Source organism: Ambystoma mexicanum, chromosome 6p, assembly GCF_040938575.1.
Source record: "Ambystoma mexicanum isolate Mex_15411 chromosome 6p, UKY_AmexF1_1, whole genome shotgun sequence".
Taxonomy (NCBI): domain Eukaryota; kingdom Metazoa; phylum Chordata; class Amphibia; order Caudata; family Ambystomatidae; genus Ambystoma; species Ambystoma mexicanum.
The window spans coordinates 381772247-381799757 of record NC_090935.1 but is presented as its reverse complement, the minus strand read 5'-3'; the positions used below and the strand labels follow the sequence as shown (position 1 = coordinate 381799757).

The 27511-nt window shown below is 44.4% G+C and overlaps 1 protein-coding gene across 3 annotated transcripts in view; it reads left to right on the top strand.

Annotated features, from left to right (window-relative positions):
- LIFR (LIF receptor subunit alpha) overlaps positions 1-27511 on the top strand; it is a 624070-nt gene that overhangs the window by 222787 nt on the left and 373772 nt on the right. For 2 of the 3 annotated variants that reach the window (XM_069627155.1, XM_069627157.1), the window contains exon 2: positions 10910-10972. The gene's annotated coding sequence lies outside the window, so the exon portion shown is untranslated. The remainder of the gene's footprint in view (positions 1-10909; positions 10973-27511) is intronic. The other variant, XM_069627156.1, reaches the window with a different exon arrangement.

Below are 27511 nucleotides of genomic sequence, written 5' to 3'. Positions count from 1 at the left end.
ATCTCTGTGCATACACATCCCACTCTGGATGATCTTTGCACAACTGAAAATGTATGGCTAAAATGATTTGAGTTTATTCATTCCCGACTGGCAAGTAAGATAAACAATCTATCCGGGGCTCCGAGGTATTTTCTGCCTGAGAAGATGCCTGAAAGAATTCTTCCATGCATCGGCAATTCCCCAGTGAGTCAATGACTAATCAAGCCATTATATTGCTGAGTTTGGGGGGGAACCCGGCAGCGGAGATGGGATGAATGCTCAGATAGTGAAGTGGTCATTGCTGATCTCTCTAAAGCCTCATTATGCCATTATGTGCAATTTAAGTTTAAGAAAATCTCATGAATTTGCTTACACAATTATTTAGCAGTGAAAACAAGATTGTCTGTAACATCCCATCCCCTAATATTGTTGGGTAGGATTATACAGTGCTCAGCGACCATCCATGCATAAGAGTTGCCAGAGCATTCCTTAAGTGGAACTCTAACCGCTTTGAAAGTATTGCCTGAAAAGCATTGCATGTTTCCGAGTATAGTTTGCCCTCATGCTATGTATGCATTCTGTCGGAATATTTCCAATGTTGCTCTCTCCTTATAAGGTAATGTGAGAGCTTCCAAAATAGGAGCAGTGGCGCATGAACTTTGCTTACACAAAAGGGCTAATTAATAGATTTGTAAAGTCACACTTGCACAGCAGGAGTAAGACCAGAATATCGATATGAGGTAGTATAATTTATCTTCCTTAATGGAGAAAGCAAATGGCAGCTCTAGCTCTGGCCTGAGCGGAATGCTTTAGAAGGAAGTAGATGCCTGTGTGTGTTGCTAGTGCTCCTGTGAGGGGCACCCAGAGGGAAACTGAGCAAGCACACATGCGCACAGCTTAATTATCTACTAATTAGTCATCCATTTTAGAATGGCATAAGGTGGAATAGCATGCTACTACCCTCCACTCTAATCTTTTGGATCTATGGAAATTATACTTTCAAAGTTTCATCTTCAAGTTTACTAAGACAGTTAGGAGATGGCAGAATATTCCCTTACTTTGATTTAGAGAGTTACTAGTATGAATACTCTTCCTTATGTTCAGCAGTAGGTCTGTTTCTCCTAATCTAGTCTCAAGACAGTTATAGAAATCATTAATTGGGCTGTCACTAGCTTTGATTGGTTATCTGGAACACCCAGATGAAGAATTGAATGCCTGATATTGCCCCAGGAAAGGGAGCGAGACTTCGCCAATTTTAAATATTTCCACTGGGCAGAGTAAGGATCATAGTTAGTCAGAGCAATTAACCATGAACATTGATACCTGGATTTGAACGTCCAACATTCTAAAGGAAACTTTCCTTTTAAATGTAGACATGGTATAGGATGTAATGTGATATTGCTCGGGAATTTGGGATTTCTTCTTTGTCAAGAGCTATTCCTACAATACCTGTACCCTGTGGATCATACAATTTAGCTGATACCATGTTTCTTTTTCTCTCTCTGCACTGCCTCTCCCTCCCTGCACACAGGAATGTTGTTGTCAAGTGTGTGTTTGCTAGAGCCACATCCATCTTTGAGGACAGCAGCGCATCTAAATGCAGAACCCATATCTTGGGAAGAGTGGAGCAGTTTGCTGTTTTTGTGAAAAAACTCTTAAATTGTACTAACATTGTAAAGTGGATTTAAATCTAAAGAGGTTAATTTCTAATGTTCACTTCCAGTATATATTGCATCTACAATATATGTTAAGGTTACACTTGTCTTATTGCGTGAAGCACATCATCATAACCTAGAATACCTTTGTGCATTATTTTCTGATAGCTTATCATTGGAAATCATTGGAAATACCCATTTGTATAAGGGGCATGGGACAAAGGAGACCAATGATAATCAAAAAGCATTTTGGGAACATAAGAATGATCACAAATCTTTATATCTCACAAAACGTTTCTGATGAAATGTGTGGGTGCTTGAATCACTAACTGCAAAATGCTCGCTGAACTTGATGTTCATTTAATTTTTCACACAACACTTACCCTAACATTAAAATGTGTGTAACCATGAATCTAATACGTATTCAGACAACCAATGATTTGTATTACGGGATGAAATAGCTGTGGCATCTGCCACTGGATTGCAGTATTATGGCTGTGTCTTAGTGTGACCATGCCCAGTCTGTATTGCACATACATCCTCCGAGAAGTACATCTATTGGATGTACCAATTCATTATGTCTCCTTTCTGTTACAAATTGTAGAAAAGTGTTATTGGAAGTGGTGATAATTAATAATAGGGGATATTTTCATGCAAGGTAGAGTAATTGTCTATCAGGAGCTTAGGAAGAGATTTGAAATAACAGGATTGATAATAAAGAATTATTTGTGTCAGGCATAAGATTCTTGGCCCTTACAGTGAAGGCTTGATTTTTGCTTTGTATGCATTGGGTGACCTATTTTCTCAGGTTGGATTTGCTTGAGTCATTGGTTATTACTGTCGTATGTTGTTATCCCATAAAGGGCAATTTGCATTTAATGCAGGGGCATGCAGGGCACATTGTGAGTTATTGAAAGCAGGTATTCATGTCATCACACCTTCGACTGCATCCAGCCGCTATGCTACACAATGAGCTCTGGTAAAATGCAAAGCTTCCTGTTTGTAGCTAGGGTGGTTGCACACATTATCACAAGGCAATGGCTAGATAAAAGGAAACTTAACATTAGGATTTGGAGTTTTACGAAACCTGGCATTATCCTTTTCTGTATATTATGGCATATTGAATAGTGTTTTTCCTTGTATCCGGGTATCTTTATTATCTTCAGCAAATGTCTTCAGGAAAATAGTATGTCTGAAAGGTGCTGCCTCGCCTAATTCCAAATTGCATAATGCTTGTTTTGCAACTCCGTGCAGCTTTTGCACTCCTTCCTCCTTTTTATATTGGCATTTAGAATCGGTTTTATCTTGATGCCTAAACTATAATCTTCTCATCTTTCGCGTAACTATTTCACTGCCCTAATGACGTGTATATATGCATGTCTGATTTAAAACTGTTCTATTTTGCCCTCACAGCATAAATTAATGGGTCCTATGGTGCTTGGTGGGGTGGTAGGAGAGGGCCATCTATGCCCTCCCACCCCCATGGCCATAATTTCTTTAAAAAAAAGCAATGTTTCTTAGCATGGCAGTCTGGGTGTCAAGGGTAGCGGTGGCCATCCGTAAAAGGGTTACTGTGCATTTTCTGCTGATTTGTATATATATTGATTTAATCTTATTGTTAAAATCCTCTTGTTAGGGGAAAGTGATTTAGATATCTTCCAGTTGCTGTGATGTTCCAGGGCACTGGCTTCTTTGAAAGAGCATATTAAGGACACCAGGCCATAGCTAGTGGCATTCAGGACCCTCATTTGTGATGGCCAAAGGAAACCAAAACGTCCCCAGGTAGATAAATGGAGTCTGAATTTTGGGCGCAGTGTACCACATGGTTTGCAGAGACTAATAATAGAAGTCTTGGAAAATCCGAAAGAATTTGCTACATGCACTACTATTGCACTTGGCTGTCTGGTATAGGTTATTTCCCACCATTTCTAAGAACCAATGGGGGACCGAGTATCCTCCTCAGTCTCTGTAAGAGAGACCACATCACACCAGCACTAAGATCCATACACTGGCTGCCAGGCAAGCACATGATCAACACACTCGGCATTGGCCACAGAGCAATTTGTGGCCAAGGAATAGAATTCCTGCAAGCACTCTCCACATGCAGACCAGAAAGAATGCGGAGATCTAGTAATGACGTATATCTGGAACCCAGCAATATGTGGAAATGAAATATGATGGATCAGCCTTTTCATACATCTCGATGAAACTCTGGAACTCGCCTCCCATGGAAATACACACAATAGAGGAACACCTGACCATCAAGAAAGCACTAAAAGCATGAGGCTGTGATTACCCATCATAATAAGCCAACCTGTGGTCTAAGAGAACCGTGCAACCTCAACACAAACAGGCACAGTAGAAAATACACTGTCCTCTCAGAATTTGTGTGAAAGAAAGAAAGCTCTAACCACTGCAGGATGGACTTGTGTGAACACAAATAATCTATGCAAGAAAGGCACAAGGACCACCTCCTTCTAACCATTAACCCTACTAAAACTCTCCATACTCCTGCCGGCATACCATACTGACCAAATGCGACACCCACACATGGCTACCACAAAGCCCACACTAACACAAAACCGCAGAAGTACACACATCCAATAAATCACACAACCCAAAATGCTCAATCCACCCCCACTCTGAAGGCACACAAAATCTCCCATATGAACAAACGCCCACCAACCCATAACACATGGAAGCAAACCCACAACACTGACCGTTTGTTTTCTGAATTGAAACTTCCACAGAACAGTAGTTTTGCACTCGTCCTCTCATCCCAATAACAAACCCACCAGTTCCTTTCCTTTTTATTTTCAGATCCACCGGAGCGCCTGAAGACCAGGAAAATGGCAGCAATGTGCAATACAATTAATAATCTCTGACCTAGACAATCTAACATAGCCACGGTGGCATCAATTTGACCCGGTTGAGTTAGGCCCTACCAATAAATATTGCAGCTTCCCTTCCTTGTAAGCTTAAGGGTAAATATACATGTAAGTCGTGCGGTACCACCACACCTTTTCTGCCCAGACTAGCTGTGAAAACTGCAGACTCCTTATGGAGGCTTAAGGGTACATTTGTAATATTATCATTATTTCATTTTTATCTCGTGGGAGGTTGCAATGGTTAATGCTGCTGGGACTGTCTTTGGCACATTAGGGCCAATGGCAAAATCCCCAGGTGGTTCTTCGAGAGCCTGCCATCGCTGTTAGTGAGCAAGAGGTATAATTTGTTTATCTTTGTATTTATTTCCTCCTTCACTATCGATGTTTGAACAGGCCAGTTATGAAGCCAAAGAAATGCTCTGTGACCATTTCTAGGATTACCATCATATTTAGATTGGAAGGTACATATATCATCTCTATAGTCTTTGGGCCTCATTACAACTCACCCGCGAATGAGCAAGAACCGGGTCATGCCGAGCTAGACGGACCTGGTAATTGCCCATTTGCGGTTGCCGGAATCAAGGGCCTCCTGATCCCCATTCTGTCCCATAGGGCTGAATGGGGATGGGGACGTCGGATGCACCGGCACATACAGAGGTGTGCCGGTGCATCCAACGTGCTCTGCTCGCGGGTGCCCTTACACCCGCCAGAAAAAACCTGGCGGGTGAGACGGCACCCGCGAGCAGAGCTGATAGTATGGCGGTCCGGGAACTACAGTACCGCATGCTTACCGGTACCGTAGTTCCCAGGCTGCCATGCTCGTAATGAGGCCCTTTGACACCCCTTAAAAAATGTTCTTGATTTTCAAACTTTATTTATTTATTTATTTATTTACTTATTTATTTAATTATTTATAATGCGCACCAAACCCAGGGGTAGCCAGGCGCAAAGGCAGCAAGAGGGTTGCAAAACTTAGTTACATACAGTAGGGTGAGGTCCAGCTGCGGTTACAGTGCCGGACATATCACACCAAATAGGAAGGGTAGGACATAAACATTGTAGGCTGTACTATATACATATTTACATTCAATGAGGTAAGGAGCCACATGGTAGTACTATAACCTCCTCCTGGTGTGTTTAAATATTGTCTCTACATTTGTATACGTTTTGATCATCGGTGTCCCTGGAGAGTCCATTTCTCTTTTCTTGTTCTATTCATTTGTGCCCTCTGTCCGCATGTTCTATTAACAATTCTATATTTTTGAAATTCTTGTTCCAATGTTTCCCTCATTTTCCTTCTAAAGTTCGCTCTACAGGATTATTAAAATCTGAAAAACACAGCGTCTTAATCCTCTTGGTAGTTCTTGTTCTAAATATTATCTCATAGTAAATCTCTCCATATATATGTTCGTTTCTTTCTTAGAGAGATTTTCTAATCGGGCACATTTCTGTCTCGGTATCTCTTGTGCATTTGATGTACTTCTAAATGCATAGAACGGAAGAGCACTTGCCACCTGTGATATATCTTTCCCCCAGTAAATTAATTACTGTTACTGTGTTTGATTGTCATTGCCAGGATCATAACAGCAGCTTAATTATCCCAATAGATTTTAGGATTTTGGTGCAAAGAATTATGTTCAAACCAAACTGTTCAATACACTACATAACATGTTTCAAGAATGACTGTGGTTAACAGTCCACAATGTAATGGCTGAGTTGGGGTAATTCATGTTATCAGTACAGAATATTATGGCTTAGTTTGCAAGACAAAAGTCAAAGCACTCTTCTTGTAACTCCCCCCTCATACCACACTCAGACACTGCTGTACCTTGATTGTAGCTCCTCAGTGCCTTGCAAGTCATGTTCTGAGCAGCAGCCTGGTGTTGCATGCTGCACATTTCATGAGAGCATAGATGCAGAAGACCAGATTGGTCAAAGCTGATATTGTGGCTCCTGCTGAAGACAGGCAATTTCAAGAAGAACACATGTTTCATGGCTGAGAAATTCCCCCATTCAGAGTAAAACCAACCAAGAGGCATGTACTTACTGAACATATGCCCCGTGTCCCTGCTAGCAAGATGTCTTAAAAATCCAGGCTGAGTCCAAACGGCCCTCTCTATCAAAGGTTTTTCTTTTCCCTGCAACTCACATCTTTATATGTGTAAGGCAGACCACCAGACAACCAGGAACCGTAAAAACAATCCTCTGAGGAAAAAGGCTTGGTGCACCTCTCTGCAAGGAAAATAAATGTATTTGGTATACAAAAAGGAGATGGAGTGTAACTGTCCCAGAGCTCTCTGCGTTAGTTCAAAGGATGCAGGTCATTATGAAGCAAATCCTTGTCACTTGTGATGCACACAGTATACAGTGTTCATCCCCCATCCTCATTGGCTACCTCCTATATACATACTACCAGTCTCCTATAGCCCCTAGGCCGATTGGCCACACTCTAATCAACCCCTGCCCGCTAGCACGAGGTCTTCTACTTTGTCACGTTAGTCCCCTACTACATAATAGGCGGGTTGCCTCATATGTTCCCCTTCCCATGGGCCTGGTCACATGGTGCACACCTGGTCGTTAACATGAGCTCAGCTGATACTCTTGAGGTCAAATTGGCCTTTCAGAATAAATGAGTGCTTCTCCTGATCCCAGACACACGGGCACCCCCACCATACCTCTCTGGGTGCAGAACTAAATTTGTTGGCATCACCATTGGCTCTTCATAGTACCCATCACAAGATGGTTCTCTCCTTGCACCCCCTTATCAGCTGCCCCTTCCCAGAGCTGCTCCTGGCCCTCTCGAGGACTACACTAATCAGCCGAATTGTGAAGTATTTAGATGTTTTGTTTGTGAACATCTAGCAGTTCAAATGGGATGACCATCATTCTGGTGCTGCCCTGGCTCCCATGGGTTTGTCCTTCGGAACGGGCGCAGCCCTTCACATGCTCGGCCTTTCACATTCCTTTTCGGGTTTCGCAGGCTGCAACACAATACAATTGGATTTTATCTGTCGGGCCTGAAGGCCTCTTGTGTTCAGTTTCCCCGCTGGGGCTTGGGATAAAAAAGTGACTCTGAACTCACTGCCCTGAGGTGTTGCTACTTTCAGCCATGGCCTGCAGCAGAGTAGGCCTCACTCTAAATATGACGGTGCTTCATTATTTCTTGCAGCGGGGACCAGAGGTAATGTTTTCCATGTACTTTTTTATATTTCAACTACTGTACTCTGATCATCACACACATACACTATACCTGGGCCTACCTACAGTTTCCTCAACTGCTGCAAGAACACTACACACATTACCCCTGGTTTGCATGTCCCCCCCCCTTGTGTCCGCGCACGTTAATTTCCTCGTACACTACTATATTTTCCGCAACCTATATTGTTTGGGTGGGCATGGGAGCTGGACATGCATCCCATTGGGAAGTCAAGGGTTTGACTAGTGTAACAGAATCGAAAATATGATCGTTGTTTCACCGGTTATATTTACGGTTGCCTTACGACTTATTTATTCTTTAGTTTTGTGATCCTTAACTATTTGCTGCACCAGTTGTACTTTTGTGTGCCCTTTTGCTTTTCAGCTTTTGTGATGCTTAGCTATTTTCCACCACTGTTGTATGGCTGCCCTTTGCTTTTTTAACTGTTTACTCAAACTGCTGTAATTGTGGCCGCCTTTTGAGTGCTTTTTTATTTTGTGTGATTCGTGTGTCTGTATACATGCCCTTCTTGCAGCAGCTTTCACAAATGACAGCTTGCAGTGATATGGAAAACCACAGATCTAAATCTTCACATACTGCACTATTATAGCCAATTATGATTGAGTAGAAGAACATTTATTTTATTTGAACGATGCGTCCATTAACACAATAATGCATACAATTAACATCACACATCATATAAAGATCGATTCCTTTCTTCCATAAAATATTTGATATATTAAAAGCTTCATTAATAAAATGAGCTGCATCAGATAAAAAATGTATATTGTTAGAATTCATAAAGTTAATTGCCCAACACAAGTACTTTTGATGTTCTGATTAAAATGCTCCCTAAGGGAGCGTTTCCTTATATAAATTGTAAACCTAAAGATTGTTAAAAAGTGAAACAGGTACCCCATACAACCCAGATCACAGGGACAGGTTTTCACTAACCTCAACCATGGGACTCTCGCCTGCAAAGGTCATACATTTATTCGTGCCATAAGCAGTAACCAACAACTACCAGGGGAATGTAATCGAACTATAGTTGGTGAGGATTTCAGGAACATTTGAAAAGGCGCCCAGTTCAAGCTTGGCTACCCTTTGTTAATAGTGGATTTGTGGCCAGGTTTAAAGTGCGCAGCCCGTACCTCCTCAGCCTTCATTTTCCAGCAAGACATTAGATTCAGCCCGCTCAGGAGACAATTTTCGCTGTCTTTAATTACATTTTTACTTGGTTCCGACAAAGCCGCAGAAAGATTTGGTTTAGAAAAAGTGCCATATATACACTTTAAAAAGAAGTCTTAAAAATGCTGCTCTGCTAAAGGGGAGATATTTATCACATCCAATTCATAGCATACAGCGTCTGCAGGGGAGTTGCGAGGTAGGCCAACTAACCTACAAAGACCCTTATTTTGGACCTTCTCCAAAGGCCTGTACGGGGTGACGCCCCACACTTCCGCCCCATAGAGAACAGCCATGTTGATTTTGGCCTGCCTTATCTGTACACTTATCTACCCAAGCTAATTGCTCCAAATTGATAATAGAAATGCAAAAGTCCACCCAAGGAGACTTGGGCTTGATTGGAGATTAAGTTTATATGATTTCCCCAGGACCTATTATAGGAAAATAGCAGGCCCAAGTATTTATATTCCTTCACAACCTCAAGACGATGGGCCTCATTCCGAGAATGGGGTAAGGGATAGCGGCCACCGGTAACCATACCGGTGGCGGTGATCCCTTACCACCATACTCCGAGTTCCCTTTGCGCCCTCGCCCTTAACGCCTGCTTTGAGCAGGTGTTAAAGTCGAGGGCGCAAAGGGGCCTCCAAGCCAATAACGGTGACCGTAATGAACGGTCACCGTTATTTGCATCTTCCCCATTCCCATTGAGCCCTATGGGGGCTCATTTGGGAATGGGGAAGAGCCTTGGTGAATGGGGAATTACCGCCCCGCCAACCTTGGAATGGGGCGGTAATTCCGCCATCCACCAAGGCGCTGCCGGTCCGGGTACGGCGTCAACCAAGGCGTTAATAGCGCCATTGGTTATCGCCGTACTCGGAATGAGGCCCGATGGCTCTTAAGCGACCATCATGGAGTATGCTTCATTTTTTCCCCCAAAAACCAAGATCTTTGATTTTGCAAGATTTAATGACAGCCCACGTTCTTTAAAATACATTTTCGCATAATCCAGACACAGCTGTAAACCTTTATCTCATTGGACAAAATTGATCATTAGTCTTTTTTCTGCTTGCAGGTGTATAGAACACATGATGATGACCCTAGTTACATTTTTATAAAGTGTACATTCTATTAACCTTGATCCCGTTATGGGTTCCAGTTGATAGCTGGAACTTTAACATTTTTCATTCAGAATTTTCTTCAATGGGACACACGTCCCATGCATGTATCCTGAGGTCCTAATAATTCACTACATTTGTAAATATATGCACCTTGAAGAGTCCTCAGAAGGTTAAATGTGATGTATGTTTATTTTATTTTCTTATATAGCGCACCTAACCCAAGGGTATCAAGGCGCTTTACCTTATAAATACAACAATCGTTACATACATGTAGTAATGACCTCGTGTTACAGTGCCAAAGGTGAAACATAGAGATACAGTGAGAGAAAGGCAGATAGCTTGTGTTTACAAGGCACTATAAAATGGCATGCCTACTCGGGCGAGAGAATAACATTGACATGGAAATGAATGCAGTAGCAGTAAATGAAGGTGGCAACGTGCATGACATGTTAAATATTATATTCATAGGTTGTACGTGTATCTGTGTAAGGGTTTGAATTTATATTGTTGTTTTTTTAATTTTGTATTTGTATACTTTATTTTTTCATTGGACATGTTAGTATTTTGGCAAATACAATTAAATTACAACATTTTGAAAATTATCCCTAATTTGTCTCACAGTTCCTCTTTGCTTCCATGGCTGAGTTGTTGAAGCTTGAAAAATTAGATTGTTTACTTTGACTTTAACATTCTTATAAGTCAGATCTTAATTTCATACTGTACTCCAAATTCCTACTAAAGGGAAGAGGTCGATTTTAGAGACTGAGATTTTACTCTGATAGTTCACTGTGAACTTTTTTCCTGGGAAAGATTTACATGTTCCTGAAAACTATGTTTAAAATGTTTTAATGTACATGTGTTTTACTACTCTGTATGCTTCTTTCACAGCAGTGACTGCGGGTGAAATGATACCACATGCTGCCAGAAGAAGGAAGGTCTAGCTGGAGAAAAGTAAGCATTTTTAAAATTCCATTTGGGATTTGGAAGATACACGCTTTATGATGTGTATGCCCAGCTTGTAAGCTATATTGCCTCCATGATCCATTGTAGTACTGAGACTTTTGTTGTTATGCACATTAGGGTTGTAACGGTATTACGGTATACCGTTAAAGATACCGTGAACCACTTAATTGAACAATAATAACCATCACATTGTTTATACCGGTATACCGTTCATACCGTTAAGTGTGCTTTTCAATCTGATTTGGAAAGGCTGCAGTAAGCAAGTTCTGCGCAGTCTTGGTCTTGCACTGTTGGATGTGCCGTCTGCCAAGTAGTTTCAGTTTGAGCAGTTTTTAATGCCATTCCATAAACCACACGTGCCTGACACAAAATCAACATGTTAGCAATAGGAAGAATAAATACAGTGCCAAGAAGGAAAGGGGTTTACTTTTTTTTATTTACATTTTTTTTAAAGCGCTCACACAGCCCCAGGGCATCGAGGCGCTGTTAAAGAAATTGGTTTTGTTTATTTTGTTGCGTAATTGTTTTTGTCTTAGTTGCGTATTTATAACGTGCTTAAACACCCAGAGGTTTCTAAGCACGGACCCAGGGATCGAACCTGTGTTGCTTTGTGTCGTCTTGCTTCCAAGGCACGCACGTTGCCGCTGAGCTATCCTCCCGGGACTTTGGGTTGGCGGCTTTGGGGTTTATATATTTGTAATGGATAATGTTTTCTAAACATATGACAATGGCGGATTTCCCTGGTTCTATCATTGAATTTACATATAATAAGTCACACTGCGAAATTTAATCATCTCTGTGGGTATTCCCTGCTGCCATACCAAAGGGTAACATGTCCGTGATTACTGAACACCTTTTGGCCCAGGAGTAAACTAAAGGCTGTAACGTAAAGAGAGAGTGCGTGTGCGTGTGTATGCGCACAAGCGTATACTACCATCAGACTCCATTGATCTGTGGCATGCAGATTATCAATATGGCAACATGTTCATCTTCACCAGTAGCCAGTGGGGGAGCTAAAAGCCTAAATGACCACTTAAGAAAAGCTATTCAGTTTGCTTTCAGTCGCAGCAAGGCCCCACCTCCCCCTCCTCTCCACACGTGCGTTTGTGTTTGGTGCAAGCAAGGGGTGGCATTTCAGTGGACAGTATGTTGAAAAGCCCAATTCTGGCCCTGGTTGCATGGTTTTGTTTGTGATGATAAATCTGACAATGTATGACCGTTTAGAAAATATTTGTTAAGATTAGTTAACTCCACCTGCTATACCGCGATAACCATGATATGCCGTCATTTGGCAAGAAGGTTATTGTACCGTCATAAAACTAATCCCGTGACACCCCTAATGCACATTTGAACAGGTTCTATTATATACATTCCTCTTCATATGCCACCTCCTGATTCTCACCGTCGTGGCTGAGGGTAGGTGGGTGGGGATAAAAGGGGTGTTATGCAAGCACAATGGCAAGGATCCAGGTGCCGGTGCTGGAAGAGGGAGGGTGCTGGGATTACTGAAGTCATGTTCCGCTTAGCTGGGCATACGGTCTCGCGCCAGGAGTATATTGAAGATCAGGGAAACCTTTATCGGCATAGCAGGAAAACAATGTGACTGTCTTGTATAGCACACATTCCACTCTGGTGGTGGCCTCTTTCTTCTAGGTTTTACAAGAGAGGCCTGGGGTGGGTGCTTGAGTTGAGCTAAGTGAAAGCAGAGGGAGATGTGAGGTGTTAATCCTGACACATGCAGATTTGGAAGTATTGCTTGCTGTGTGCTTGTTGAGATTTTAGCTGAGTTGTACACGCAGGCTTTGTGTTTCCATATGGGCCCAGCTGTGATGCTCCATTACTTAGTAACAAGGTTCAGACTAAAAGTATGGGTAGCTGTGGGAATGCAATGTGTTGGGACAATAGAACAGAAAAGTGTGATTATTTGGGTAGGCTAATTGACTGCTGAGTGTCTTAGGTGGTTGATGGATGGAGTAAAAGGTGGATGAGGAAGCTTGAAGGCTGGGTTAGTTAGTGGAAGGGGGAAGGTTGTTATCCAAGATCCAGTTCCATGTTTTGGTGCTAGATTAGATAGGGCCCATGTAAATGTCAGTGGGTCCCTGGTGACCTTGTGGTTGGTGTAAATTGCTGTAACTGTAGTTTGTTTTATTTTGCTGCAGTTGTGTGTTCTGGTTGCCAGCTAGCAGATTTCCGGGTGTAGGTGAGAGCCATTTAGGGAGTCTGGTTATTGACAAGTGACCTGTTCGTGGGGGTGCTCATTGGTGTGCTATGTGCCCCATGGACTGAATAGGCAGTCCCAGTTAATGTATATTTATTTGTTCTTATTTCAGTTGCGTTTCATGAGACCATTGGGTGACTGGCGCATGTTGGTGTTAAGGGGCTCCCGTCCCAGTTGGGGGATGCTATCTGAGGTTTGTGGTGGTGTGCACTGATGATAGAATAAGCAGTACCAAAATGGTGTTCATGCTTATTTGTTGGTATCAGAGGTTTTTCTCTGTGTGCTTGATACAGGGTAACCCTTTCCTCAACACTTACCACTGAAGAATGTAAACATTATCCACACAGTTACTAAAATGTAACTGACCGGCTGTCCACGGTAAACCACTACAGCAAGAATTTCCACACATCACACGCATATTCTTAGGTATGTGTGTGTGTGTGTGTGTGTGTGTGTGTTGTGTTGGGGTCTTGTTGTGTGACACTACAGTGGTTATTTCTATCTCTATCACAATTTTAGAAAGTGATGCATTTCCCCTATTAACTGCTCTGATAAGACACATATCTAGAGGGTGTGGTAGGCCAGAATCGGGAGACGGACAAGGAGGCGTTGTAACTGATTATCTTTTATTTGATCACAAACCTGTGCTAACTCAAGTCTAAAGGCCTTCACCCTATCCTGTAAAAATAAAACCCATAAATTGTTGCTTGTCAGGATTTTGTTAGAAACCATATAGTCATCCATCCAGAATTCTATGATACCCTGAGCAATGTCCCTACTCCTTAGAAAATAAATCCAGCAAAATCTATACATAGGCCCATGGTGGCTGGTTTCTGACCACCACCATGGTGTGTTAAAAAGATGGTGAGTAACACAGCAGGCAAGGTGGGTAGTTTATTTAGGACCGTGACTGCTTGTGTCACAGCACAGCACCAAGTAGCAAAGATTCCAGGCGTTACAAGCATACCACCTGGACTCCAATTCGTATAACTTCATAACATATCTCCCTTCCTCAAACATTTGCCAAATATAGACCCATCAACATAAAACTTCCAACACTAAAGAAAAGATAATACTGGATAAGTCTAACAAGGGTTGATTCATACCACACGAAGAACCAAACCTACAGAGTAACTAAGAACCAAATACGCTGGTTGATAACACATGAGTAACAAATGGCATAAAGTGTCACATATCCATTCATCTACAGACCCTATGAACCAAGACTATGACTGAACCTTCCCAGCCCGCAGGATGCTAGATGCAATCACCTGGAGAAGTCTTGCCCAACGGGTTGGACAATAAGGCAGTAACTCTTTGGGTGAGAGGCTCCCAAGGGCTTATCTAAGCACCAGTGCACACTGTAACCGAGTGCTTCAGAGGACCCACCATGGCTGCGGCCAGCAAGCTTCCCCCGCTGCAGTTTTTTGTCATAGCCGGGTGTGCCCCCCATTCGCTGGGACAGGTGGAAATGCCTGCTTGACACCTATTGGGGGGAGATACGTTTGCGCCTGCTATGAAGCAGGTAGTTCTGCTGCACAATTTGGGTCCAAGGTGGCAGTATATGTGATGGCCTGCCAGAACGTATGGAAGAAGGGCATGTAGATAGGGACGACGTTTGTATAACTGTCAAGATGCTACAGGACATATATATATATATATATATATTTTTTTTTTTTTATTGCCATTTTGCATAAACCTCACATGAACATTCACCCCCACTCAATCCGACCCCCGTTTAACCCCGCTGTGCAAAGTTTAAAGCATAGATCAGTAGAACATATCACAGTACAATTGCAAGCTATTAAAGATGTTATCAAATGATTCTCCAAATTCGAAATTTTTGCAGACAAAACCTAACATTGTAATCTTCCTGCAGACATTTAAACACCATGCTCCAGTCTTTGGAAAAGTTCAGATGTTCCCGCTGGATGGAGTACGTCACCCATTCTAAAGCCAAAATGTTCCAGACCTTGGCGAACCAAATCAGTAATGTGGGGAGCATTCTTCTATTTTCATTTCTGTGCGATCAACAACAAAGCCGCTAACAGAAGTATCACAGAAGCCTTCACAGTATGTTTTGGACTCTGCCACAATTGTTCTTCTATATCTACCAAAAGACATGATCTCAACGACCTGGGTTCCTGTAGATTGAACATTTGGATCATATATCTCCTCAGTATTGCATCAGCACTGGGCAGCTCCACCAAATATGCTTCCCGTCCCCCACCATTCCACATTCTCTCCAGCATAAATCAGAGCTAGAGGGGGTACATTTTACTTACACGATCTGGAGTATGGTGCCACTGTAACATTAATTTGTACCAAAACTCTCTAATTTGAAGTGAGCTTGGGTATTTTATGCCACAAAGCCTCCCAAACCTCATCAGGAACTGCCTCCCAAACCTCATCAGGAACTGCCTCCCAAACCTCATCAGGAACTGCCTCCCCCAGTGACCATTGCCAACGTTGTTTGTATCTTATTGATGTTTCAGGAGTGATATCCGCCATCAATTTGTATACATTTGATCTAAGGGCTGTATTGCCAGGACTGGACGTCACATAGTTTTCAAATGGAGTCAAATCTCTGATTGCAGCATTCCTTACCAGTGGGGCAAGATCTCCAATGTCTCACTTGAAAGTATTGGAAGTGGCTAGTTTCCCGCAAGGCGAGCTCCTACTTACATTGCATAAATGGTTTAAGATCACTCCCGTGAAACATGTCTCTTATTTTTACACACCCCGAAAGCATTAGGTTCAAGCCCTGGGGTGAATTGGGGATTAATAAATAAGGGTGTCAGAGGAGAGGGAAAAGACGTCATTTGATACTTTTTTACAACAGTATCCCAGACCTCCTTCACCGAACTCGTAATCATACTAGCGTGCATGATTACTGGACGTTCTTCCTTAGGTAGCCACAAACTATCCCCTAACCTGGGGCGCCCCACAGCCCTTTCCATCTGTACCCATCTTTTCCCTAAGTCTGCATCCCACTAGTCTTTAACCACCCTACTTTGGCCCACCTGATAGTATTTCCTGAAGTTCGGTAGGCACAACACACCCCTTTCTATAGGGGCCATTTACGTACATAAGGCTATCCTTGGAGATAAAGGTGGAGACTGCTTTGTGCAAGTTTCGAGAGAACAAACTTGGCACCCGAATGGGTAGTGCTTGAAACAAATATAGAATATTTGGAACCTAACCATTTTTATCGAGTTGTCCTACCCAACTAAGATAAGGTGAAGGGACCCCACCCAGATAGTTGAGATCCAATTGCCTTCAAGATAGGGGATAATTAGCATTGAAAGTTCCTTTGATTGTAGGAGTTATGTATAGCCCTAACAATCTGACCGCTTTCTACACCTACCCAAATTGTGTACTAGATCATAAAACCTGCATCTGCGAGGGGGGAAAGATGCATTCCAAACCTCTTGATTTAATTTCATTTATTTTTAACCCTACCACCTTCCCAAATTCCACAAATTCCCAGGTTGCCGCTTGTAAATTATTTAATGGATCAAAAGCCATCAAAAGCATGTCATCTGCATATGCCATGATTTTATGTGAAAACCCCCAAAATAAATCCCCTTAATCGCCTCTGTCTGCCTAATTTTGGTGAGTAGCGGTTCCAAATTTATAGCATATAAAAGCGGTGACAGGGGGCACACTTGTTTAGTACAGCGCTGTAGGCAAATAAGAGAAGAAAATTGGCAGTTAATATCCTCGCTACAGGTTCCCTGTAATTAGCCCTGATTTTTTATTTTATTATTTTAGGTCCAAATCCCATTTTGGCCAAAGTGAGAAAACGAAACGACCACTCCACCCGGTTGAATGCTTTTTCTGCAACAATAGAAAGAAGAATCGCCGGAATACTTGTTCTAATATATGGCATGTTCTGCGTATCATGCGTTTGTTGGACTTAATAAAACCTGTCTGATCTGAACTGATTAAAGATGGGAGTAGGTCCTCCATTCTATTGGCTAAGATTTTGGTATAGATCTTTTCTTCTTCATTCATTAAGGCAATAGGACGGTAAGACCCACAGTTAGTCGGGTCCTTACCTGATTCGGGAAACAAAACTATTTCTGCCTCCTCCATGGTCAGGGAGACACCACCAGAAATAGCAAATGAGTTCTATAATTGGGTTAATTTAGGCACAAGAATATTTTGATATGGTTTATTAAAAAAACACTGAGTACCCATCAGGACTAGGGAACTTATTCAAAGAGATTGTGAATTACCCCGCAGTACCTCTTCTGGAGTAATATTGCCTTCTAGTCGCTCACTATCTATCTGCGTTTTCCAGGGACTGGCAACAGTCTCCAAATATTCCTGCTTGCAATTGAAGGTCCTGGATTTCCAACTGATAAAATGTTGGATACAACCCATGAAATTGTGTGAGAATGCGAGATGTCTCGGTAACCATCTCACCAGAAGGAAGCAGAATCCACTGTATTATTCAGGAAGCCGCTTCTCTGGTGAAGCTGAGCTGCTAAAGGTTGATCAGTTTTATCAGCTTTAATATAGTATTTTTGCTTAAGGAAGAGCAACGCTTTCTCCGCCGTATATGTCTGGCAAAGATTAAGCCTCCCAGAAGCAGCCGTGAACTCTTTTTGTAAAGTCGGACTAGTGTCCGTTTCCATTTTCCTGAGTACCCGCTTAAGATTCTCCTCCAATTCCCCTTCCAATATCATCTTCTGTTTAAGTTTGGTGGCCTCTTACACTATTAAGACCCCCCTCATCGTTGCCCCCAACCTGGTTATGCTGAAAGAATTCTTGTATATTTATATCTATTTTTTAATCACTGAATCCTGCAGTAATTCTGATGGGAATTTCCATGCCCAAAGTTTCTGAGTCCTTTTAGGTGGGTTTAAATCTATCGTTATTGGTGCATCATCCGACAGCGAGATCGTATTGCTCTCAATTTGGGTGATTCTGCCAATCGGGGAGAATGAGGCCCAAGCATAATCTATGCGTGAGAACGAGCGATGCACGTGTGAGTAAAAAGTATAACACTTTTCCTTCTCACTGAGAGCGAGCCACATATCCACTAAAGATAGCTGTGCAAATCTCTGTTTTAATGCCTTGATAGAGGCGCTTGGATGTATCGCGTAAGAATACTTCGATCTCTAACTGGGTTCCAAGCCATGTTAAGGTCACCTAAGAGTAATAACTCCCCCTCCATAAGGGATTAGTGTTGCCTCAAAGCGTGTTTCAAAAAGCCTTCCTGCCCTGAATTGGGAGCATACATTGTAGCTAAAGTCAATTTAAAGGCATTTAGTTCTAAGATCAAAAATATGTTTCTACCCTCCCTATGTGACAGTATGCGCAATACTTTTACTTGGGTACCAGTCCTAAGCGTTATTTACATGCCTGCCACCTTGCCCACTGCATTGTTTTGAAAAATTGCAGGATACTGACTCGAGCGTAATTTTTGTTTGTTCAGCTTCCGGATATGGGTTTCTTGAAGAGCCACCAAGTCAGATTGGTAGCGCCTCAGCAATCTCTCCGGTTTCCTGCGTTTAATCGGGGTGTTGAGCCCCCTAATGAAGATGTGTACATCTCAACCCCTCAATGTGTCACATCTAAATCAACGGATACATCTACTGACATTTAATTATTACATCTACTGCAGAGCGGGATCCCCTACCCTGATTCCCCTTACCCCTCCAACTAACCTTCGCAACCATTACCCAGAGCAAATCCCCCAACCCACTAGAGCCCCCTGGTGTGATTGACAGAACCTATTGTTTCCCAGGGCAAGGGCCACCAGCAGTGAATCAACTACTAGACCAGGGCCATGTGTGGGGTATACTACCACCCCCATCTACTACCTGAGCCGACAGATTCCAGAATGTAGCTCTCAACAAGATCTTCAATGTCTCGTAGACCCAGGCCCGTAGTGGAAGCTGTATGCCCGCTTACTTTGCTGATTTCGAGATTGGGCCTCTGAGTTGAGCTCTCCAGTCCTCCTTTTGTGCCCCTTTGTAGTTATTTCTCTTACGATCAGCCAATGTCCATTCCACAAGTTTCAGCCGATTGACGCAAGGATACGTCGAGGCTGCCACTCCTTCCGTTGTTCCAGCTGTTCCCTCATCCTCAATTTGAAGCAATGCAATAGCTTCATCACAGGAAGTGATTCTGTGTTGTTTCCCTTCCATTGAGAAAAGCAGGCCAAAGGGGAAGGTCCATCTGTACTTGATTCCACGTGTTTGAAGATTTTTTACCACAACCTGCATTTTGCAGCGCTTTTGACGAGTCACAGGTGAAAGATCTTGATACAGATGTATTTCTGATCCATTATAAATTATTGACATTGCTGTCAGTGTCTCCCTCAATATCTGCTCCTTTTGCGGATAGAGTGCACAAGCAGCCAGAACGTCCCGGGACGCGCCCCTGGTTCGGACCTCTTCTGACCGTCCTATGAACCCTATCGGGTGGTATGCGCACTTCCTCCTCAGTCACTATAAGGTCTATAAAGATCTACGTGATGACCTCTTCAGCATCTATCACAGATTCTTCACCCGTATGTCAGAGCGCCTGGACCAATTCTCAAGGTCTTCTTGTTGGATTTCCAAGTTGCGTGCGATTCCCGCCACTTCCTCCAGTGCAATATCAGACTGCTTGCTATCCTCCGCCAATTCCTGAATTGTACGTTCGTTTTAGTCCACGCACTCCCCCAATGAATCAATTTCTTTGCCGAAGTCTGCCAGTGAGTGTTGTATCTCGGAGGTGAATGTGGTAAATTGTGACTGAAAGGAGGCAGTACATTTCTCTTGAAATTCTTGGAAGCTGGTAGCCAAATCTTCCTTGGAAGTCACCATTTCTGGGTCTGAAGTGGGAAAGGTTTGAGAGAGACACTGTACCGAAGTATCTGCTGGCACGGGTGTACCCACTTGCCTCACCAAGAACTTTTCCAATGTATTGGGTTAGTTTGACTGCGATTGCATGTGCGCTGCCGGAATCAACTTTTTCCTGCCTCTTCGTATGTGTTTGAAGAGTTAAGACCAATATAGGTCCATGTCCTACACTGCCCCACCTGTATTGCCTTGCCTTCTCCCCAGGTGGGGTGAGCCATTTCCCAATTAGCAGCGCACCTGCCTTACATTGTCAGCAGATGCCCTCTGGCCCCTGGGGCCTCCTGCCACATGAAACACACTTTGCTGGGTGCAGAGCACTTATCTGACCACCTTCCAGTTCAGCGTTGTGTACAGCTTCCACCTTGCACCTGTGCCCTCAGGAAATGTTCCCAACGAACATATGCTGCCCCCAGCAAGATAATAACTAGCACCAGTCCCACAGTCTCCACCAGAACACGTCAAAGGGCTCCTGAAATCCCCTGCCTTCAAACCTTCAGGGAACCAAACTCCTGCCCTCTTGCTGCTAATGCTGCTGTACACATATGTCCCTCAATGGGAACTGATCAACTGCTGCCCAGGGCGTGCACCTCTTCCCGCTCCCAAGTTGCTCGCTCTGAGGGACTCTCGCTGCCTGGCCTGCTGATTCCGTGCTATCTGGTTGCGTGGGCTGGGCACCCAGTCTCCTCTTGCAGCTGTCAACTACTCTGGAGTGATCCCAGGTCTTTCCAGGGTGTGCAGTGACCACCGTGGCCCATCCGCAGCCCTTGCGGTATCCAACAGCAGTGGGAACAGAGAGAGGTGGGCTTCCTGCAGACTCCGGACACCTCCCCTGCCGGCACGCAGCAGTGCCCTGCATGGGCTTCCACACCCATAGTCGGCATGATCGCTGAACTTGATTTCCGCGTGTTGAGGATGTATCCCAAGGGAACGGGCTGTGTCCCACACCTATCTCTGCAACCCAAAGAAGGAATCCTTGCTTTTAAGGCTGGAGCAACGACCTTGAAGTTAAATTAGAGACGGAGCACGCTCACTCGCATGTCCTCAATGTGCAGTGTCCATCTTGGAATCCTACAGGATCATTTTGACACAAAAATGAACACGACATTTGAGAGGCACAAGTTCTTTCAGAGAACCAAATAAGCGTTTTGCTCAGTTCTCACCACAGAGTGCTGACCCCACAGATAAAATGTGAAATGCAAAAACACACAATAGCCTACCAAAGCCTCCATCTCAACCACAGAGTGTTGTTCTCTGCCCCCTCAATGGCCTTGAGGCAAACACCACCACTCTTTCCTCCGTGTCTTTATTACACGAGTCGGAGCCATCCCCAACCTTAACACACTGGCATCCACTGTCCATATGGTGCAGTCGCCCATGCACAATTTTCCCAAAGAAGGTGCAGTCACTATGTCAGACTTAAATTGCACAAAAGTGCTCTCACTCATCTGGCCACTCAAATTCTGTTCCCTTTTTAACAAAGCCCTGAGCGGTTTGGATATTATTGCAAAGTTACTAACAAACTTGTAATACTCGGTGAGGCCTAAGAATGATCTGAGCTGTTGCTTATCACTAGGAGCAGGAGCCCCACTTATTGCCTCTACCAAACGTGTGGCTGATACCCTTAGTCGACACATTATGCCCTAAGTATTCTACACTCTCAGCCCCATTTGGCACTTGCTTCACTGAACCATCAAACTAGAATCCTCTTTGTGGCCGCATACACCAAGACATCATCCTGAAAATGCACTGTGTTCTCCACCTCTTCCGTGATCTTTTCCATGACTCGCTGGAACACTGCTGCCACAGAAGTGAGACAAAAGGCATCCTGCAGAATTTAAAGGTCCCTTCCGGAGTTATGAAGGACGTGAGATGCTGACAGTCAGTCTAAAAGCACTTGGTGATATGCCACAGATAATTCAATGACGGTGAACATTTTGGCTTTTCCCAATGTGGCCAACATTTCTGATATAACGGGCAAAGGGTGCCTGTCAATCCAAATGTTCTTGTTGAGATCCCATAGGTCTGCACATAATCTCAACTTGCTGTTGCTTTTGGTCAATAACACCACAAGTGATAACCAGTCTGAGCTCCCCGTTCTCTCTATAATTCCTTTCTGCAACATGGTATCCAGTTCTACCTTTAACATTTGCCTCATGTGCTGAGGCACAGGCCCATCTTCTGTACATTTGCTGTTGCATGGTCCTTGCCCCTAATATGATGCAAAAAAAAATACTTCAGTTGCCCCTGTTCCTCTGAAAATTATCCAGAAAACGAATGTTCCCACCTGTCCTCCAATTCTGCCACCATCACAGGTTCTTTGGCACTTGCTTGAATCCTAATCCCCAGCTCGGCCTGCTCATCCCACCCGAGCAGCACTAATACTTGGCTGGCTACATAGACCCAAACCAAACCCCTTCTACCTCTGTATTTAATCCAGCCCTCAATCTTGCCCACCAGTTCAATTACAATTTCACTATATGCATATGGCCTGATGTCATGTTCCTTCTTGGGATCTTCTATTCCCCTCGACCCCCAAGACATCTGCATATGCTTTCAATGATTTGATAGTCATGGGGAGGATCCGCTGTCCACTTTCATGGCCAAAAGCCTCCCATTAATACAGAGATCTTTAGGCCCCACTCCTGGTACCAGTTATGGCTACAATTTCAAAGGTGTGTTTGACTTGTGTCATGCCTGCTTGTGGTGAGAGGGTTGTACAGCCTCTTGTTCCAACCGCTGACTTTTAGCGCACTTACTGCGCTCTCCTTGCACATGCGGGAAAAGACTAGTGGACACTGGCGCACTTGCAGCATTTCACCTCTCTCCTCTCCTCCTGATTCTTCCTTATCTGTCTGAGGAGGTTTGCTTCTGGGCCTTGCTTCAATCTAAGTGCAGACACTTCTTTGACCTGTTTCTCAGCCTTCATGTGCTGCATATACTGCATATCTTGCTCCATACCTCCCATCTCTTCCCACCTCAACAGCCTCTTGCAACGTTAGATCCTTGATTAGGAGTTTCTCCTTTACCTGGGATTGGTGCTGCGGACCAACTGGTCCCAAATTAGCGAACTAGCTCTGTGTCCAAAATCACAAGTGTGGTTCAGAGTCTGGAGTGCAGCTACTTAGTTCTCATGGGGCTCTTGGGTCTGCTGAAAGAACGTGTGCCTCTCGTGTTCCTTTTTGGATCAAAATGATCCTGTAGCTTCTAGACAGTTATGAAAATGTTGTCCTTGTCTCCATGCCCTTCTTCCATAGGTTCCAGAAGGCCATCATATGCATTGCACCCCTCAGGACCCAAATTGTGCAGCAAAACTACCTGCTTCCTAGCAGGCACGCACTTATCTCCCCAAATCCCCACCAAATAGGTGTCAGACATGCTTTTCCACCAGTCCCAGCTAAATGAGAAGCAAACCAGGCTCTGCCAAGAACTGTGGTGGGGGAAGCATGCTGGCCGCCGCCATTGTGTGTTTTCTGAAGCACTCTGTTACCACGTACACTGGTGCTGGAAGCCTCCTACCCACAGAGTTCTTGTCTTATTTTCCATCACGCTGGCACCACTTGCCCGAAGGTACACAATCACACAGTGTGCCCCAAAATGTCCTTAACCTTCAAACAGTTGGCTTTGGCACCACTTGTCCGTGCGCAATCTCCTTCTATGGCTTGGGCTCTCCTCTTGTTTGGGCTCCACTGCACCAGGAGCTACCATGCTCTGGGGGTCCTCGTCATCAAGAGTGATGCTGTGGCGCAAGCAGGGAACGCTCAGGCCACGGCTGAATGCACAATATCCGCAAGCTTCAGAAACGGGTGTGTGTATCGCCCCTCACTGGAATCGGGCCACCCCGGAAAAGGAGCCTCCCGACACAGGCCACCAGGTCGCCGGAACCAAGCCCCAGGACTGAGGGCACCAAGTTGACACACCTGAAGGCCCCACGAGCACGCCCAAAGGCAAAGGGGAGTCCGCAGGTTCCAGTCACTTTCCGCTGGCAACCAGCAGCTCGTTGCCAGTGAAAGGATGGCGAGAAATGCAGCAGGTAAGGCAGGTACTTTTTTTTAGACTTGCGGATCACTGGACCGTGACTACTCATTTCATCGCACAACACAAACTGACATGGATTCCAGGTGTTAAAAGCATTCCACCAAGAATCCAGTCAGTATAACGTCATAACATGTGTCTTCCTCAATGGGCCTCCTGGCCCCTGGAGTACAGTCTAATCAAGTAACCTCAAGTGTCTCTTCAATCACTCTCTCATTGGTACAGTTCAATCAAGCTTTAATAATGTCTTTTGTCCTCTTACCTCTTCCCATTTTGTCTTGCGGTTTCTCTCACCCTCTTTCTCTTTCTCTTTCTCCTTCACTCTCTCTCTCATTCTTTCTCCTCTCTCTCCCCTTCTCTCTCTATCTCTCTCTCTCTCTCTCTCTCTCTCTCTCTCTCTCTATCTCCTTTTTGGTGGGTGTTTGCACACCTCCTGCCCCACCATGGGGTCTTTTCACTCAATTCACCCTGCAACTGCATACCTCTCGTATCATGGCTGCCCACCTCAGGATACTCAGGAGTCATACTCTGTATTGACTTTTTCGGCATCCTCTCCAGACTCTGAATCGGGCTGAGCTGCTGCCCTTCCCTCTCGGGCTTGCTGCGGCACTTCGGGCCAGATGCTGGGCGGCATACTCTTCGCACGGCTTCTGCTGGCCCTGCCTCCAGGTTCCTGCTCCGGCAGGGCTGTGGGTGTCCTGTGGGCTCAACCGCAGTTTGGTCTGCCGCAGCATGCTCTATGTACCGCGACGCACCTCAGAGGAGGTGTGTTCTCGCTCTCCCCAGGCCCATGGCGTTCCCCTTCCGAGCAGATTGGCTCTTTATGGTTCCTTCTGTCAGGGGGTAGGACTTCCCACTATTCTCTCATTCCCAGCTAATACTGTTTACACAGAGGGCCACAGAGGGCCAGAAATCACACCAGCCATTCTTAGAGGATGTTCCATGTTTTCATACATGGCAACTCCATGTAGCTAACAAAGACATTGTGGTCTGGGAAATAGAGAGGATGACTTGCACCCCTCTCTTAAAATCTCCTATCTTCTAATGGGGGGGTCACCCCTGGTGGGATCCTGCTTGTCCTATCCCCTTGGGGGTAAGCGTAGCAGGCTCACCTCCCTAGTCCAAAATGGGGTTGCTCCCTTTTGGAGAGAGCGGACAAGTTCCCTGGATTCATCACAATGGTTCCTGAGGAGCGCTGAACTGAGAATCTTTCAACTTGGTAAAATTTAAATCATCTTGTACATTAGGATTAGTTGTATAAATGCTTTATTTCCAGTTTAACTCTGAGAGCTTGCATGATTTGTTCTGTTTCGACAGTTGAGTGCACAAATCATGATCCCCATATAAGGCAGTGTCTGCAGAGCCATTTGACTTCACTGGGTGAAGTGTTCTCTTTTGTGTTTTCAAAATGGAACCCTGCCAGGGCTACCTGAAATTCTTCCTTTAAATACCGTATGTACAACAGTATTATTTGTTAACTCAAGCTTGTGCCATCAAAATTGATAGGCCTGCTTAAGTACAAATGGAGCAGTGGAACCCAGCCATTCACTCCTATGAGAGAGGAAGTGTTCTACGAGGCTACACCCCGTCTTTCACGAGAGACCCAGAAGAGGCAGGGCCCATAGACAATACAGAAGAATTCAAGTTGATGATACATTTTGGGTACATTCTCTGTTCATGCAATTCTCAAAATAATATGAAACATTTCGGGTAGAAATGTTATGGACCATGGGATTTTCATCTATTCTGCAATTCTGATAAAGCCTTTTTAGGACCCTGAAATACCAACATGCATTTTTTTTGTAAACCAATCTCCCCTTCTCCGCCATACTCCTTGAAAGCCACATCCTGCTTTGAGCCTGTAATCTATGTAAGGGTCATTTCTGCAAAATGAAGCTCCCTGGGCCTACCACGCCCAGGACTCTGCCTTCCAGTGCGGAATCCGTCTGCAGCACTGTGATTTGGTCCAGAGGGAGCCGTGACTTTCTGGAAATGTGTTTTCAATCATTATTTTCTAAGCCATATACTGCTGTGCCCGAGGGCCCTGTGCTCCAAGTGAGAGTCCTGCCTGCAAAATAAAGCTCTCTGGGTCTATCACACCTAGGACTCTGCCTGCCAGTGTTGAAGCCATCTGGCATACTGTGATTGACTCCCAGAGGGATTGTTATTATATTTCCCCCGTGCATCCATCCAGGGCCTCTGCAGGGCCAAAAGCAGCAAAGAGCAGCTCTCTGTTTAGGCCCATTAGGGTTTGAAAGGGCCTAGTGACAGACCCCCTACTCAAGCCTGGACTATGCTGAGGTCACCCTTTTCCCGATCTATCCTTTCATGCATAGGGAACCTTCCACCCATTGACTATCTGTTCACTGTGGAGCTTCTGTTACCCCACAGGACCAACAAATATTGCTGTTTTGGGCCTGTTAACTGTCTTGTGGTTACCTATAGCCCTATTCTAGATCAACTCAGAACTTACTCCTGCTTCTTCTCAGCCAACCATCCACCCATTCCCTTTACACTCACAAACTACCTTAAGTCTGTCTCCTGGGTTGCACCATTTCTTCATTGTCTTCATTCACCCATTTTCCTTCCCTTCATCATGTATCTTGACTTAACTCCATTCCGACTTCTACTCACCCTTCTCCTTACCTGCTCTAATAGCCTTCAACCTCAACTTGATTGTACTTCTGCATCACTCTCTTGTCTCCTTCCCGCCTGCACTGGTACCCCTCAAATAAGGCCCTCTGATGCTCTCAATCTCCAACCACATCTCCACCCCTCGCCTACCGCACAACACCTGCTCCTCTCACCAACCTCCTGTCACTTTCACTCGCCTCTGCAACAAGTTTTCCTACATCACTGCTAACTACGACTGTTATCACCCTCAACTGTCAGTTCTTATCACAGAAACCTGGATCTCCCCTCATGACTCTGTGTCTCTAGCAGCTCTCCACACTGGCTCTGTTACCTTCTCCCACTCTCCTGACCTGTTGGGGGATCGTTGGTGCTTTGGGGTTCCTTATCAATAAGAGACCCTCAATATTGTCCCTCTACCACCGTCTGACATCAGCTTCTCCTCTTCTGAATGTTACTATTAAATTCCTCCCTCCTACCCCTCTCACTGTTCTGGATCCCTATCGTCCCATGGTTCTCAACTCCTTCCCTGATCTTACCCTTCAACTTGAATAACTTCCTACCGACATACTCATTGTCATGCTGGGAAACTTGAACCTCCCAAAACCCTCTGCAACCACCTGTATTAACCCTAATCCCCCTATCTGACAACTCCCTCCACGGCCAGCCTACCCACTCTCTGGCCCTTGTCCATGACTCTTTCCCGCTCCTCCTCTGATCTCTCCATTTACCCTTTTCCTCCTGATCACTCTATGGTTCAGTATAACATATTGGTGACTCCACCTT